Genomic DNA, 17,400 nt, shown 5'->3' on the forward strand with positions numbered 1-17,400 from the left:
ACCCATTAAAAGTCCCTCCTTCTGCCTTCTCTCCAGCTCCTGGCAATCACCATTCTAATTATTGTTTCTATGAATTTGACTACTACAGATACCTCATATAAGTGAAATCATACAGTATTTGTCTTTCTGTCGCTGGCTTATTTCACTTAGCATAATTCATGTTGTTGCATATGTCGGAATTCCCTTCCTTTTTCAGGCTAAATAATATTTCATTGTATGTATATACCACATTTGTTTATCAATTCCTCCATCAATGAATATTTAGGTTGCTTCCACATTTTGGCTATTGTGAATAATGCTGCTGTGAACATGAGTGGACAAATTTCTCTTCAAGATCCTGCTTTCAATTCTTTGGGATATATACCCAGAAGTGGTATGGCTGGATTATATGATAACTCTTTTTGAGGAACCACCATACTGTTTTCTATAGCAGCTGTACCTTTTTACATTCCAACCAACACAAAGATTCCAATTTCTCCACATCCTTGCTAAGATTGGTTATTTTCAGTTTTTTGTTTATTTCTGATAGTAACCATCCTAATAGGTGTAAGGTGATATCTCAGTGGCTTTTACTTTTTCATTTACATTTCTCTAATGATTAGTGATTTTGAGTGTCTTTTCATATGCTTGTTGGCCATTTGTGTATATTATTTGGAGAAATGTCTATTCAAGTCCTTTGCCTATTTTTTGAGTTATTTGCTTTGTTCTTGCTGGTTTTGTGTTGTAGGAGTTCTTTATATATCCAGGGTATTTACTAATCAGATATATGATTTGCAAATATTTTCTCTTTTTACATTGGTTGCCTTTTCATTCTGTTGTTTCCTTTGGTGCACAGATGTTTAAAAATCTGATGTAGTCCAATTTATTTTTTCTTTTGTTGTCTATGTTTTAGTATATATCCATGAAATTATTGCCAAATCCAATGTCATGAGCTTTTTCCCCATATATTCTTCTAAGAGTTTTACAGTTTTAGCTCTCAGATCTTTGATTCTTTTTGAGTCAATTTTTGTGTATGGTGTAAGGTAAGGGTCCAACTTCATTCTTTTGCATATCCAGTTTCCTCAACACTATTTGATGAAAAGACTGTCCTTTCTCTATTGAATGGCTTAGCATCCTTGTCAAAAATCATTTGAGCAAATATGTGAGGGTTTATTTCTGGGCTGTCTATTCTATTGTTTCATATATCTGTCTTTATGCCAAGACCACACTGTTTTGATTACTGTAGCTTTGTAATAAGTTTTGAAATCTGGAAGTGTGTGAGACCTCCAACTGTGTTCTTTTTCAGATTGTTTTGGCTATTCGAAGTCCCTTGAGATTCCATGTAAATTTTAGGATGGAATTTTTTCTATTTCTGCAAAAATAGAACATTATATTTTACTTTCTGCTCATATAGAAAAGATTTGTTATCTCACTAAAATAATGTTCTGTGCCTTGTACCGTACTTTCTTTTTCAGGGTTTCACTTCTGAAAAAGCTAAGGTTCCTTGTAATTGTGTTACTGTCTGGTATGTTTTTTAAATTACGTTATTGACATTTTGATTAATAGACAGCTAAGCTATAACCATTTATTGTTCTAAGGCATATATGATCCTATCTTAATCATGACCATATCTGCTCTTATAGTTTTGTTATTTTTTTCCTTCCAAAATTAGGACTTAAATTCAGGGATAAAACTTAAGATATCTTTTACACTTAGGGGTTTTCCAGAGATCCCCTTGGTGATCACAGTGATTTGTTCTGTTACCTTATTAAAAAAAATAAAAAGCTGAAAATGAAGTTTGTTTGGTATGCTCTATATTTTGTAATTATTTCAACACTATTTTAAGAGGTGCATAGAAAGAACTTCCCAGTCAATATAGAAGCATAACTTTCCTTGTTTAATTGTAGTTAAACATTTTTTAAATAAAAATTGTATATATTTAAGGTGTACAACATGATGTTTTGATATACAATACATAATAAAATTATTACAACAGCAAGCTAATTAACATATCCACCTCCTCACACAGTTACTTTTATGTGTGTGTGTGTGTGTATTATAAATACCTGATATCTACTTTCTTAGCAAATTTCAAGTATGCAATACAGTATTATTAACTATAGTCACCATGTAATACATTATATCTCTAGAACTAATTCATCCTGTACAACTAAAACTTGTTATCCATTGACTACATCTCCCCCCTGCCCCCCACCTCCCTGCCCCTGGTAACCACCATTCTACTCTCTGCTTCTGAAATTTTGACTTTTTTAGATTCCACTTATCAGTGCAATCATGCAGTATTTTTCTTTCTGCGTCTAGTTTCTTTCTTTGTCTTAGCATAATGTCCTCCAGGTTCATCCATGTTGTATAGTACTGTTGAACTGGCAAGATTTCTTAATTTTTTAAGGCTGAATAATAGTCCATTTTGTGTGTGTATGTGTGTGTGCGTATGCCAGTTTCTTTATTCAGTTATCTGTTGATAGACACAAATTGTTTCCGTATCTTGCTTATTGTGAATAATGCTGTAATGAGCATGAGATCACAGATATCTCTTTGAGATACTGATTTCATTATATATATATATATATATATATATATATATATATATATATATATATATATATCAAGAAAAATGATTTCTGAATCATATAGTAGGTCTATTTTTAATTTTCTGGGGAACTTCCATACTGTTTTCCATAGTGGCTGCACCAATTTACATTCCTACCAACAGTGTACAGGGGTTCCTTCTCTCCACATCCTTGCCAACACTTATTATCTTTTGTCTTTTTTTTTTTTAATTATGTTTTATCGTATGTCTTCTTTTTTTTTTAATTTTTATTTATTTATTTATTTATTTATTTATGGCTGTGTTGGGTCTTCGTTTCTGTGCGAGGACTTTCTCTAGTTGCGGCAAGTGGGGGCCGCTCTTCATCGTGGTGCGCGGGCCTCTCACCATCGCGGCCTCTCTTGTTGTGGAGCACAGGCTCCAGACACGCAGGCTCAGCAATTGTGGCTCACAGGCCTAGTCGCTCCACGGCATGTGGGATCTTCCCAGACCAGGGCTCGAACCCGTGTGCCCTGCATTGGCAGGCAGATTCTCAACCACTGCGCCACCAGGGAAGCCCTATCTTTTGTCTTTGATAATAGCCATCCTAACAGGTGTGAGGTGATATCTCATTGTGGTTTTGATTTGCATTTTCCTGAGTAGTGATGTTGAGTGCCTTGCACTTGATTAATTTTGAACAGGTAAAATATTATTAATATAAATATGTTTCAGATACTGTGTATACTTTATCTGGAGGAAGATTTGTCAGTGTTCTTACTGCCCCTAATATGTTATCTTCAGGAAAACACTGATCAATATTTAATAAAATTGTTACGTATTTTATCCTATGAAGAATTTTTTTTCTCCATTTTATTGGCTAGTGTTATTAGTCAGAGCCATTCAGTATTATCATCAACATGTGATTTCTGCTTTCCTCTCATGCTTGTCTAAGAGCTTTGCCATAAACTCCTAGTACAAATTGGATCTTCAGCAAAGGACAGCCTCAGAGCCTCATGAGTACCAGGTACTCTCTCAACAATGAATAGACTCATCGGTATTGGCTTCTGAGCCAGCGTTATTTATACCTTGTCATACTGTGCTGGAGGACCGAACTGTGATTTTCAGATTATTTTCAGATCAAAAATCATGACTTTGTGAAAACCTAGTAACCCAAGATCTACATAGAACTGAGTGAACTGATGAGAAAAAACTAATAATAATAATGGACATTTATTTGGGGTGGGGGGTATATTGTTGTATTACTCATAGTGTTCTATTTTCTGATAGATATATCAGGAAGCCCTTTTTCTCTTTCTTCAAATTCTATCTCCAACCCTAAATATAGTAGGCTATGCTTTTTTTTATTAGTTATCTATTTTATACATATTAGTGTATATATGTCAATCCCAATCTCCCAGTTCATCCCACCACCACCACCACCACCCCCCACGCAGACTATACTTTTGCAAACTGAAATTAAACATTCTTTAAATGGTGTTTTGTTCTCCCTGACGCCTTGGCATTCAAGAACAAATACTTCTGCTGAGTCACTTTATTTTTCTTGCCAACATAATAATTTGCATACATTCAATAAGCATCTGTCCTACTTTCTGTGAAGATACAATTAAACAAATCAATTGTCCTATCAGGGCTATACTGGAGTGTATTTTACAGAATGAATCTCATTTCATTAGGTATGAAAAGCCTACCATGAAGAAACTGGTAGGGTTCTTAATCTGTGGAAACCATACACATAGATGAATCAGGTTGCAATACGAGTCCAGCTTTTAAAAATATGTGTTATCAAGTCTAATTTTCAGAATTTTTTTATGATCATAAGGAGGACTATTAAGAAAAATTATCCAAAACTCAGAAACAAGATAAAAAAATGACTGCATGTCCCTTTAATGTCTAACAAACTTCCCCAGCACCCCTATCCAGGATTATTTAATTTTCTAGGAAATATGCTTTTGTGTGACTTAATACTTGATTAGACCCCAGACTTTGTGAGGTTGCTCATTAAGCTGTAAATTTTTTTCAGGGAAAGATGCAAACTATTTCTTTCCCGTAGGAAAACAAACAAAAAAACAAAACAAACAAAAAAAACCAAAAACACTCCAAAATTTATTCCCAAACCTAACAAATGCATTTCTGTATGACTTTTCAGATGGACTGTTATATATCCTCCATTATTCTAATTCTTCTTTGAACTAACTTACCATTTAACTCATTAATGAGTTAAATAACTCATTAATGAGTTAAATAATAATCATTGACACGTGTTCATTCTATATTTGTATAGAAGTCATATTTTAAGAAATTATGCTCTTTTAAAATTATACTTTGGACGCCCATGCTCTCAAGCAAGCTCTGCCTGCAGGAAGCAGCAGTCTCGCAGGTCGGCCCGGCCACAACCCGTCTGCTCCCCGCCTTTGCTGGAAAATGGGCCACAGAATATAGGTATTCTCGGACTCCCCAGCGTTCTTCTCAGTCTCAGACAACCCTTCAACCACAGAGAAGGGCACACACCTAGAGAAGGACATGGCGACCAACATGGCCTAAGCTTCTTGGCCCTGTATTTCTCCCGAAGAAGGCTTAGCTCCTGGTGTCACGGAGCTGGGAAACCGTCACCAGAGCGACAGCACCGCCTTTGACCCTACATGGGGAGGCTGCGCACTCTGCCCTGTGTGACCCACCCTTCTCAACGTGCTCTCACCACCCTTCCCCCGCCTACGCACCCAATGCAGGACCAGAACTGGCTGAGCTTCAGTGACCATAACTTCAGCAAAGACTGAAACCAGGACCCCCACCAGATGGAAACTGCTGACCGTAAACGCTAGACCATAGACTGGCTGGAGCCAGAGATTTGATGACTGAGATTCCTGAAACTTCACCCTGTTACCTCACCACTAACCAATCAGAAGAATGTCCAGGAGCTGATCACACACCCTGGGACCCTCACCCTAATGTTGCGCTGAAAGCCATTGGGGAATGAGTGTTTTGAACACTAGCTGCCCATTCTCCTTGTCACCCTGCAATAAACGCTGTACTTTCCTTCACCACAACCCAGCGTCAGTAGAGTGGCATTCTGCTATATTGGCAGAATCGAGCAGTTGCAAAAAGAGACCATATGGCTCTCAAAGTCTGAAATATTATCTGGCCAGGCAAAACTATTACAAAAAATGATAACTAAGTGAAAAAAAATATTATCTGGCCCTTTACAGAAAAAGTTTACAGTGTCCTGCTCTAATCCATAACTGCCAACCTGCAGTTGCCCCATCCTCACCACACTCCTGCTCCAGGGCAAAAGTCAGGAAGGAGCAGACTTAGGATGAATTTCCTGCTTGTGAACACTAGTCCTGGTCCTGTTTTAGAAAGCTGTATTATCCTGCCAGCTTCAAAAACTAAGAGAAGAAATTCCCCCAATATCCATCCTGACCAAAGATTCCAAAATGGGAGAGAGGGAGGTGCTCTGCTTTCCACATTCCAAATTGAAGGAGCTGTGGCATCACAGTTCTCCACCCACACCATCCTGTGTCTCCCCTCCAGGCTTTTGAGCATTCTATTTCCCCTCCTGGGAAAACGCTTCCTTCCCTCTTTGCTGACCTAACCATTTCAATCAGTTCAGACACGACTGACGCCTTCCTTCATCTCTCATAGCTCCTCTCCTTAGAGGTTACTGGTTCCTTCAAGCTCTCATTACATCCTGGGTTGACCTCTAACATGGTCCTTACCATATGACATTCAAATTATTAGTAGATGTGTTTCCCTAACCTGACCATGAGCTCTTCAAGGACAGGGCAGGTCCCAAGGGCAAGGACCATGTCTCAGTCATTTTTGGATTCACAGCATGCATGGCAGTGCCAAGCACACAGTGGGTACTCAGTATATACCACTTATTGAACTGCATTGAACACTGGTGGATTAGTCAGCTCAGGCTGCCATAACAAAATACCACAGACTGGGTGGCTTAAACAATGGAAATTTATTTTCTGCAGGCTAGAAATCCAAGATTGAGGTGGCAACAAGGTTGGTTTCTACTGAGGCCTCTCTCCTTGGCTTGCAGATGGCTACCTTCTGGCTGTGTCTTCACATGGCCTTTTCCTCTGTGCTCCCATTGAGAGACAGATCTGGTATATCATCTACTTTCTTTTTCCCCACATCTCTTAGCATATACTAAATTCTCACAAATATTTAGTTCTGTCTCTGGACTCCCTAGTCTGATCCATAAATTTGTCTGTCCATTTAATGTACCACACTGTTTGAATTAATGTAGCTTTATATTAGCTTTTAATATCTAGTAGAGTTAGTCCCACCTCATTGCCTTCTTCTTCAGAAGTTTCCTGGCTGTCCAAGTTTGTTCATATTTCATGTGAACTTTAAAACCACCTTATCTAATTTAATTCCATATCCTCTTCCACCAAATCTCATTGGTGATTTTATTCATCATGTTAAATTTATAGATTAGTTTAAGGGCCTTTATATTTTATGATGTTAAGTCTTCCTATCCAAGTTCATGGTATGCCTTTATATTTGTTAAAGTTTATTATGTATCTTCCAGTAATATTTTAAAGTCTTCTTCAATAAGTATTTCACATTCTTGCTATGTTGGTAACTAGGGTTTTGTTTTTTTTTTTCCTTTTTTGTTTCTAATGTAAAGGGGAGTTCCCCATCTCCATACCTGTTAACTGCTTGTTGTTTGTATACATGAAGATTTTTGATTCTGTATATTTATTTTGTACCCAGATATTGTATGAAATTCTCTTATTTTTTGTAATACAATTTATTTGGGTGCTCCAGATGTGTAATCATATTGTCTGAATATAATGATAACTTTACCTTCTTTCCTATTTTATATCTGTTAATTTCCTTTTGAATACTTCCTTGGGCTAATACCTCAAGAACAATATTAAATGATAATGACAATTAAAAGAATAAAATAAAATTATACTTTGACACTCCCTAATAGCTTCTCTGATTTTCCTATTCTTATTCAAACTACATTCTGCTGTCAGTCTGCTTTTCCTAAAATACCATTTATGATACTTACTCCCCTCCTTGATGAAACACCCTACCAACAGGATAAGTTTCCAAAAGTCATCAGCCTGCTAGTCACAATCCCGCACTGTTGAGTTCCAGTTGCCTTTAGCACCTTATCTTCCACACAAACTCTCATTCCAGTCAAACAAAAATATAGTAGTTTTTTTAAAACCAATATGTCATATTAAAACAGTGAGATTAAAAAATCTCATCTGAATTGCTTTATCTGTCCTCCTCCCCTCTGTAATTTCTATTTCAGCAAGCTAGCTCATTTTATGTCAGCCATTAACTCCCCATGGAAAGTGAATACCTGAATTCTTATAGTGTTTAACACAACATAAATAAAGATATACTGTGATGTAATAAAGATATGCCTGGTCTTTGTTCCTGGTTCCTGCCACAGAGCTTCAAAAACTCTTGGAGAGGAGTATCTTTGTTATACCAACGGGTGACTTATCATGGGCCCCTAGATAGCCTCAGAGTGGGGACTGGTCACCAAGAAGACCGACCATGTGATTAGAGGATAAGATGCTTAAGATTTTGAGCCAGCCTGACCTCCAGGGAGGCAGCGGGGGCTAGAGATTGAGTTTAATCATGTGGTCAATGACTTAATAAATCATGTGTACATATTGAAACCCCAGTAAAAATTCTAGACACCAAAGCCCAGTGGAGTTTGCTGGTTGGTGAACATATTGATGTGCTGGGCAGATGACTTGCCTGGATTCCATGAGGAGAAGGCACAGAAGTTCTGCATTCCCTCCCAGACCTCACCCTATACGTATCTTCATTTTACTGTTCCTGAGTTGTATCCTTTATAATAAAACTAATTGTAAATAGAGTACTTTCTGAGTTGTTCTAGTGAATTATCAAATCTGAGGAGGCTATGGGGACCCCTGAATTTATAGCCAAGGCAGTCAGAAGCGGAAGTTGTGGCTGGCGACTCTAGTAAGAGCAGTCTGTGGAGGACTGAGCTCTTAACCTTTGGAATCTGCACTAACACTGGTGGTGGTTAGTGTCAGAACTGTACTGCAGTATGCTCCAGTTGGGATTGGAGTGTATATCTAACACTGTATGTTAATAGTTTACATTTCATGTATGGAGAAAGCATGTTAATCCATTTGTCTGCTTTATCCAGCCATGTTCTCAGGAATTCCCTCTCATGGCAGTGGACTATGTGCTTTTTGCCTTTTGGGTACAGCTGATCTGATCAGAGTGGGTGCATGAACTATATGAGCCAATAAGAGTCTGTCATATTGACATGTGCATGGAATGTGTATAGAAACACTGAAATGTTAATCTGGTGGTGGTGGTGCTGGAGCAGGAGGTGTCGTGGTCCAAGCACGGGTTGGAGAAGAATTTCCAGACACAAAGCAGAATGTAAGGGAGATAGAGTTTATTGAAGAGAAGGGTCACTGCAAGAACAGCGGGCCAACTTCCTGGTAGCCAGGGAAGGTCGACAATGAGCATGGGTTGCTTGTCTGTTTTTATAGCCAGGGAACCTGCAAGTCATATGCTGACCGGGCAGAGTATGTATACTTTCAGTGTGCTGAGTGGGAGAAAAATGGGGCAAATGTCTTTCCTTATATGGGATGGGAAAGGGACAGGGCATGCTCTGGGACATAGCAATGGTCTCATTGTGACAGAGTGATAGGAGTCCTGTAACTCTTTGTTCCGGCGATATTGGACCTTTGAGTTTGTCTTGTTCTTTGTCCTTGGAGCACACCACAGGAGGTATCTGGCATAGTAAGTACTCAACAGATTTTTGTTGAATGACTACATGAAAGAGGTTTCTGTAACTTTAGGGCTTGAGAGGGCCATTTCCCCATATACATGGAAAACAGATAAAAGTGAGAAGCAGAGACAAAAAGATCACATGGATTGGGAAAGATGGTGAGATAACCACTTTGGACTCCTCAAGATTTTCCTATTCCAGACCTAGTGAGGCCCTCATACATCCTGCTTTGGTTTTCCTTGAAATGGACCTGTGTATTCCCTTTACATTTTCCCATTTGCCCAAGTTAGTTTGAGTAGATTTTGTGTCTAGTGTTTAAGGGTAATTTCCTAATGATAAAATCATGATTCTCATACAAATATAAAAATAACATGTATTGAAGATTTTACTAACTCTATAGTTAAATGGGGAAACCAGCAAGATGTTACAACAGATTCAAAGGAGAATCCACACAACAGACACATTTATTGATCAAGAATATTGAAGTGAATTTGCAAATGGCTGTAAAACTGGCTTTTGGGAGAGAGGGAGAATTGTCACACCACTGAACAGAACATATATGTATGACTCTGGAAAAGAATTATCTGCATTGCTACTTGTTTTCTACAAGTTAATTTTAATCTCTAAACAGTTGTAAAATAGTCTAGTCAAAGACAAAAGTGACTATATATGATCAGATAATCCCAGCATTATAGCATTTCATTGAGAGTATATCCAGTAATCTCTTTTTGCTTACGTCACCATCTTAAGTGTTTCCTCATACTAGTAAACAAATGATTCCTGTATAAAAGAGGGTGTTTCTCATATCTCTGTGTGAGAAAGTTATCCTTTTTGTGAAAGATCTGTACCTATGCGAAGACAAGAAGGGAATACCTGCTGCTACAAAGGCTGAATCAACCCTAGTGACCAAAGGACAGTAAAACCCCTTCTATCCAATCCCCCAAGCTGACTTTAAGCCACTCAAGTACAGGAAGCTTGCTTTATGCCAAGCTGACCTTCACAAAGTATGTGGTAAGAAGTAGGTTAGAACAACTCAATAGTTGCTAATTGATTGCTTTAAGTTAGCAAATTGAAGTAAGAAATTTGTGACTCTCAATATTTAAAACAACGAAAACAACAACAGAAACTAAAAACAAGCACTCTCCCTACCCTGCTGTCAGGAATATCAGAAACTGAAGATTCTTGTGATCTACTAAAGGAGTCCAATGAGCTCATTGTCAAACTGTTCTTATATTTTAGGAACATTAAAAAAATCTCTATAAAACATGAACAACTATACAATAAATATCATTTATGCTGTATTTTACATATGGAAAAGAAAGAAGACCGTAAAAAAAAAAAAAAAAAAGAATTTATTGTACAAGGTACTAGGGAAAATAGGCTGATTCTATCTTTTTTTTTTTTTCCCTATCCCTTCCCTCAAGCCCAGGAAAGTACTGTTAACTTGAAAGGATGAAGGATCACAGCGATCTGATAGTGGTCGCTGCCAAGCGCCCAGCTAAATACAGCTAATAAGAGACCTTGAAAAAAGAGGGAGCTCTTCCCAGGAGTGACCGCTGGGGTCGGGAAAGCATGTCCTCCATAGAGATGAGTTGGTCCAGTGTGAGACCAGTCTCTGATCACGGATTTCCCGTCTCCAACAGCTGCATGGATGCTTAGGCATGCTCTGGGAGATCAGTGTAAGACTAACGAGCTTCGATAATCAATCCAGAATGTACGACGCCTAGTTGTGAACCCACTGCTCAGCCACAGGGCCCCGTCTCAAAGGCAGCCCGTGTTCTTTCTTCTTGCTCTTAGGCTGTAGCCTTCTTTCTCGCCTTCAGGTGCTGCCATCTTTCAGTTTTCTGTCAAGCTGTAAAGACAAACCTACACCGGGGATTTTCCTCTTCGGGAGTTTTGTTGTTAATCACTACCAGGAACTAAATTAACATGAAAAACCGAGACAGAAAAAAAGGAAGCTACAATGTTCTTACAGTAGCCTAGTTTCCGATTTAGTAAATGACAAGAGGAAAACAATTTTAAGATTTTTTTCCCTCTACTTTTATTTCTCCAGTGGGGGGGGGGGAGGGTGGAGTTTTCCTCCTGCCCCACCCTCTAACTCCACATTTAGATGTAAACGAGACATGAAGATAAAATCCTGGTGCTAGAGTAGGTATCTCTTTGATACAAGTGGCAATTTACATTTTTTAGAACCCCTAGAGCTTTTCTTGCCCAGGCAGAATCCTTTTGCAAAAGTGAGTTAGTTACCTCCTTTTGGAAAAAATGGAAGAAAAAAAATCTCAGCTGCAGTTGAAATTTGGAGTACCAAATTTTGAAAGGATTTTTTTTTTAAAAATTAAGATTAAGAAGCACTAAAGAATACTAATTTTTGGAGTTCCCTGGCGGTCCAGTGGTTAAGTCCCCGTGCTTCCAATGCAGGGGGCGCGGGTTCAATCCCTGGTCAGGAACTAAGAGGCAATGTGCCGCCGGGCGCGGCCAGGAAAAAAAAAAAAAAGAATGCTAACTTTGGAAAATTTTGCCCAGTAATATGAGAATTTCATTTAAGTTATATGAGAAATTCCTCACAAACTGAGGTGAAGTTGGGCTCTGAGTACATAATCAGAAGAGCAACTTTCCTTTGGGACAAAGGGGACTCAGTTTGGAGTCCAGAAAAGACCTTATTTTTTGTGACTAAAGAAATTACCCTGGTACTACCTGATACTTGAATAACAGGAAAACTGTATTTTGTGTGATTTTGTAGCAAAGGAAAACTTAGTAATTCAAGACTTTAACTTAACTACTAGGAATGCTGTAGATTGGGTCATGAAGTGGGTGAAGCTTATGTCTGGCCATCTTTCCCTTTCTAATGCTTTCATCTCTTTCAAGTTTCTTTACTATCCAACATCTTTTATGTTCCATGTCCTTCTCAGTTAGCTAATTTCTATTTGTGTTATTCCTTTTTAAGTTATTAGTAATTTAAAAGTGGATTTTTTTTCACTTTAATGTCTTATTTAATCCATTATATACAAAATACTATTTCAACCAGTAAATATTTTTAACAATAAGATATTTTACTTTTTTTTTTTTGGTGTTATCTTCAAAATCCAGTGTTTTAGAGTCTCAGTATGAACATTAACCTTTCAAGAGAAAGACTTGATCTGTATTTAGATTTCATAAAATTTATAGTTGAAAAAATAAATTCACATACTCAAGTTCCTAACATACTTAAAATTGTTTTCTAATAACTGAATCAAATTAAGAGTTCTGCAGTTGGTGCTGGCTAGGAATTTAGAGAGGTGGAAAGACGAGTGGTGGTATTCTGGCAACATGGCAGCCTGCAGGAGAGATAGCTCTATCTGAACACATATTCTAATTCGTGAGTGATCGTCCTTTCTGCCTCTTGTTTCTACTGAGGTATGCTTACTTACTCACTACCACACAACTGCAATTGCTATTGACTCACTATTTAAAGTATTGAAATTTTGTTACATTCTTATTTTCCTTTCTCCTCTTTCAAGCAAAATATGTCAGGATCTATCATCAATTACTTATACCTTAACTGAAGCTTATTTACATTGTTCTGCCTCTCCCAGATTTAATTGCATTTATCTTTTACTTTTGACAAACCTTCATCTAAGAGACCTGGACACCTAGCCCATGACCCTGATGCAGACTTGACTGAGGAAAATAATCCTGATTCATGCCAAATAAAAGCTGCACACTCTAATCCCACAGTGGGGCTTCAGGAGAGCGGGGCTCAGCAGAGGCAGTTGGATGCTGTCGTCTCGAGATGGGTACCAAAGGCACAATGGATCATTTCCAACCAGCTCAGTGCTTATACAGCTAATAGAGCTAGGAATCAGTAGCCAATGATATCTCTCAGAGTATTTCCTTTCCTAGTATGGGCAGATATAGTTTATGATCTTTTGACTTCAAAGACTATCCCATTTAGTAACACTTTTTCACTGAGCTCTCAATCTTTGGTCTCTAATAATATTTATTTTTTCTTTTATCTCTTTTCAAAGGAATTTCAGGTGTCAAGGGAGAGGGAGAAGAGTATTTGAGGAGTGGAGTAGTGAGCAGGGTAACCCTCCCATGGCCCCTGAAATGTTACTTGTCTCCATCCTGTGATTGTACCCAGTTGAGAATCACTAAATCTTCCATTTTACCATTAACAAAGATTTGGTCAAGTTTAACATGTTGTTCTTTGTGTTATTAAAGCAATATTAATTTTTATTTGCTCTCCAAATAGAAAATTATAATATAGAATATACTTATTCACACTGCACATATTTTCAGAGGTACAATAAATGTACTATTGATCTGTGCTTTGCTTTCATTCTTCAACATTCATGAAATATGCTAATAATATAAACTTAAAGTATAGAGAAGATTGGTTTTATTCCTTAAACTGTATGTGTGGCTTGTAATCCAAGATTTTTTCGAGTTGTAGTGAAGTAGCTTCACACTGAAGATATCAGCTGAATTTTTTTGTGCTGGTGATGACAATAGAAGAATATTAGGAAGTGGAAAGTTGGGGCAGAAAAACAGAAATATAAATCAATGGAACAGGATAGAAAGCCCAGAGAGAAACCCACACACCTATGGTCAACTAATCTATGACAAAGGAGGCAAGGATATACAATGGAGAAAAGATAGCCTCTTCAATAAGTGGTGCTGGGAAAACTGGACAGCTACATGTAAAAGAATGAAGTTAGAACACTCCCTAACACCATACACAAAAATAAACTCAAAATGGATTTGAGACCTAAATGTAAGACCGGACACTATAAAACTCTTAGAGGAAAACATAGGAAGAACACTCTATGACATAAATCACAGCAAGATCTTTTTTGACCCATCTGCTAGAGTAATGGAAATAAAACAAAAATAAACAAATGGGACCTAATGAAACTTCAAAGCTTTTGCACAGCAAAGGGAACTATAAACAAGACCAAAAGACAACCCTCAGAATGGGAGAAAATATTTGCAAACAAATCAACGGACAAAGGATTAATCTCCAAAATATATAAACAGCTCATGCAGCTCAATATTAAAAAAACAAACAACCCAATCAAAAAATGGGCAGAAGACTTAAGTATACATTTTTCCAAAGAAGACATACAGATGGCCAAGAGGCACATGAAAAGATGCTCAACATCACTAATTATTAGAGAAATGCAAATCAAAACTACAATGAGTCAAAAAGAGTCATGTACCACAATGTTCACTGCAGCTCTATTTACAATAGCCAGGACATGGAAGCAACCTGTCCATCGACAGATGAATGGATAAAGAAGATGTGGCACATATATACAATGGAATATTACCCAGCCATGAAAAGAAACGAAATTGAATTATTTGTAGTGAGGTGGATGGACCTAGAGTCTGTCATACAGAGTGAAGTAAGTCAGAAAGAGAAAAGCAAATACCATATGCTAACACATATATATGGAATCTAAAAAAAAAAAATGGTTCTGAAGAACCTAGGGGCAGGACAGGAATAAAGATGCAGACGTAGAGAATGGACTTGAGAACACGGGGAGGGGAAGGGTAAGCTGGGACGAAGTGAGAGAGTGGCATGGACATATATACACTACCAAACGTAAAATAGATAGCTAGTGGGAAGCAGCTGCATAGCACAGGGAGATCAGCTCAGTGCTTTGTGACCACCTAGAGGGGTGGGATAGGGAGGGTGGGAGGGAGACGCAAGAGGGAGGAGATATGGGGATATATGTATATGTATAGCTGATTCACTTTGTTATAAAGCAGAAACTAACACACCATTGTAAAGCAATTATACTCCAATAAAGATGTTAAAAAGAAAACTACAATGAGGTATCACCTCAAACCGGTTAGAATGGGCATCATCAGAAAATCTAACTTTTTTTTTTTTTTCCGTAAAGCTTTCTTTTTTTTTTTTCTGTAAAAACACCAAATGGTGGATGACACCTGTGCTGTGGGAGGGCCGGGAGGGCCCGGAGGCCCTGGAATGGGAGGCCACGGAGGCTTCGGCAGCAGCATCCAGGGCCGGGGCCGGGGTCGTGGTCGGGGCCAGGGTCGAGGCCGTGGAGCTCACGGAGGCAAGGCCGAGGACAAGGAGTGGCTCCCCGTCACCAAGCTGGGCCGCCTGGTCAAGGACATGAAAATCAAGTCCCTGGAGGAGATCTATCTCTTTTCTCTGCCCATCAAGGAATCTGAGATCACTGACATTTTCTTGGGGTCATCCCTCAAGGACGAGGTTTTGAAGATCATGCCTGTGCAAAAGCAGACCCATGCTGGCAAGCGGACCAGGTTCAAGGCATTTGTTGCCATCTGGGATTACAACAGACATGTTGGTTTGGGTGTGACGTGCTCTAAGGAGGTAGCCACTGCCATCTGTGCGGCCATCATTCTGGCCGAGTTCTCCATCGTCCCGGTGTGACGAGGCTACTGGGGGAACAAGATCGGCAAGCCCCATAGTGTCCCTTGCAAGGTGACTGGCCACTGTGGCTCTGTGCTGGTGCGTCTCATCCCTGCCCCCAGGGTCACTGGCATAGTCTCAGCCCCTGTGCCCAAGAAGCTACTGATAATGGCTAGAATTGACGACTGCTACACCTCTGCCAGGGACTGCACTGCCACGCTGGGCAACTTCGCCAAGGCCACTTCTAATGCCATTTCCAAGACCTACAGTTATCTCACTCCTGATCTCTGGAAAGAGACCATGTTCACCAAATCTCCATATCAGGAATTCACTGACCATCCTGTAAAGACCCACACCAGAGTTTCCGTGCAGAGGACCCAGGCTCCAGCTGTAGCCACCACATAGTTTTCTATGAGAAAAATAAAGTGAATGAAAGTAGTTTAAAAAAAAAAAAGAAAATCTACAAACAACAAATGCTGGAGAGGGTGTGGAGGAAAGGGAACCCTCTTGCACTATTGGTGGGAATGTAAATTGATACAGCCACTATGCAGAACAGTATGGAGGTTCCTTAAAAAACTAAAAATAGAATTACCATATGACCCAGCAATCCCACTACTGGGCATATACCCAGAGAAAACCATCATTCAAAAAGACACATACGGGCTTCCCTGGTGGCGCAGTGGTTGAGAGTCTGCCTGCTAATGCAGGGGACACGGGTTCGAGCCCTGGTCTGGGAAGATCCCACATGCCGCGGAGCAACTAGGCCCGTGACCCACAACTGCTGAGCCTGCGCATCTGGAGCCTGTGCTCCGCAGCAAGAGAGGCCGCGATGGTGAGAGGCCCATGCACCGTGATGAAGAGTGGCCCCCGCTTGCCGCAACTAGAGAAAGCCCTAGCACAGAAACGAAGACCCAACATAGCAATCAATCAATCAATCAATCAATCAATTAATCTTTAAAAAACAAAAAAAAAGACACATACACCCCAGTGTTCATTGCAGCACTATTTACAATAGCCAGGTCATGGTAGCAACCTAAATGTCCATTGACAGACGAATGGATAAAGAAGATGTGGTACATATATACAATGGAATATTACTCAGCCCTAAAAAGGAAAAAATTGGGTCATTTGTAGAGACGTGGATGGACCTAGAGACTGTCATACAGAGTGAAGTCAGAAAGAGAAAAACAAATATCATATATTAACACATGTATGTGGAATCTAGAAAAATGGTACAGATGAAGTGGTTTGCAAGGCAGAAATAGAGACACAGATGTAGAGAACAAACGTATGGACACCAAGGGGGGAAAGTGGAGGGGGGGTGGTGGTGGGATGAATCGGGAGATTGGGATTGACATGTATACACTGATGTGGATAAAATAGATAACTAATAAGAACCTGCTGTATAAAAAAATAAAATTAAATTTAAAAAAAAGTGGAAGGTTGGGTTTCACTTCTATAGAGTGAACATTAAAGGTTATTCATGGCGGGTGGGGAGGTACTCTGCCTGTGTGTGGCAGGAGGTACATGGGAGCTCTCGTACCTCCTGCTCAATTTTTCTGTAAACGTAAAACTTCTCTTAAAAAAAAAAAGTCTGTTAAAAAAATATATCCAAGTAGGAGTAAAACAGGGTACCCATGTAGGGTCTTCCTTGGACCACATTTTGACACAAATAATAGTTAACATTTACTGAGTTTTTAACTATATGATAGATGCTGT

General features: G+C 39.0%; 1 pseudogene across 1 annotated transcript; it reads left to right on the top strand.

Moving 5' to 3' along the window:
- The first annotated feature begins 2,593 nt into the window (after nucleotides 1-2,593).
- LOC309641174 (small ribosomal subunit protein uS5 pseudogene) lies at nucleotides 2,594-16,626 on the top strand (annotated as a pseudogene). The gene has a single exon. The product of its transcript is annotated as a small ribosomal subunit protein uS5 pseudogene (transcript).
- Nucleotides 16,627-17,400: the final 774 nt, after the last annotated feature.

This window comes from Balaenoptera physalus (genome assembly GCF_965194825.1).
Source record: "Balaenoptera physalus genome assembly, chromosome: 13".
NCBI lineage: Eukaryota > Metazoa > Chordata > Mammalia > Artiodactyla > Balaenopteridae > Balaenoptera > Balaenoptera physalus.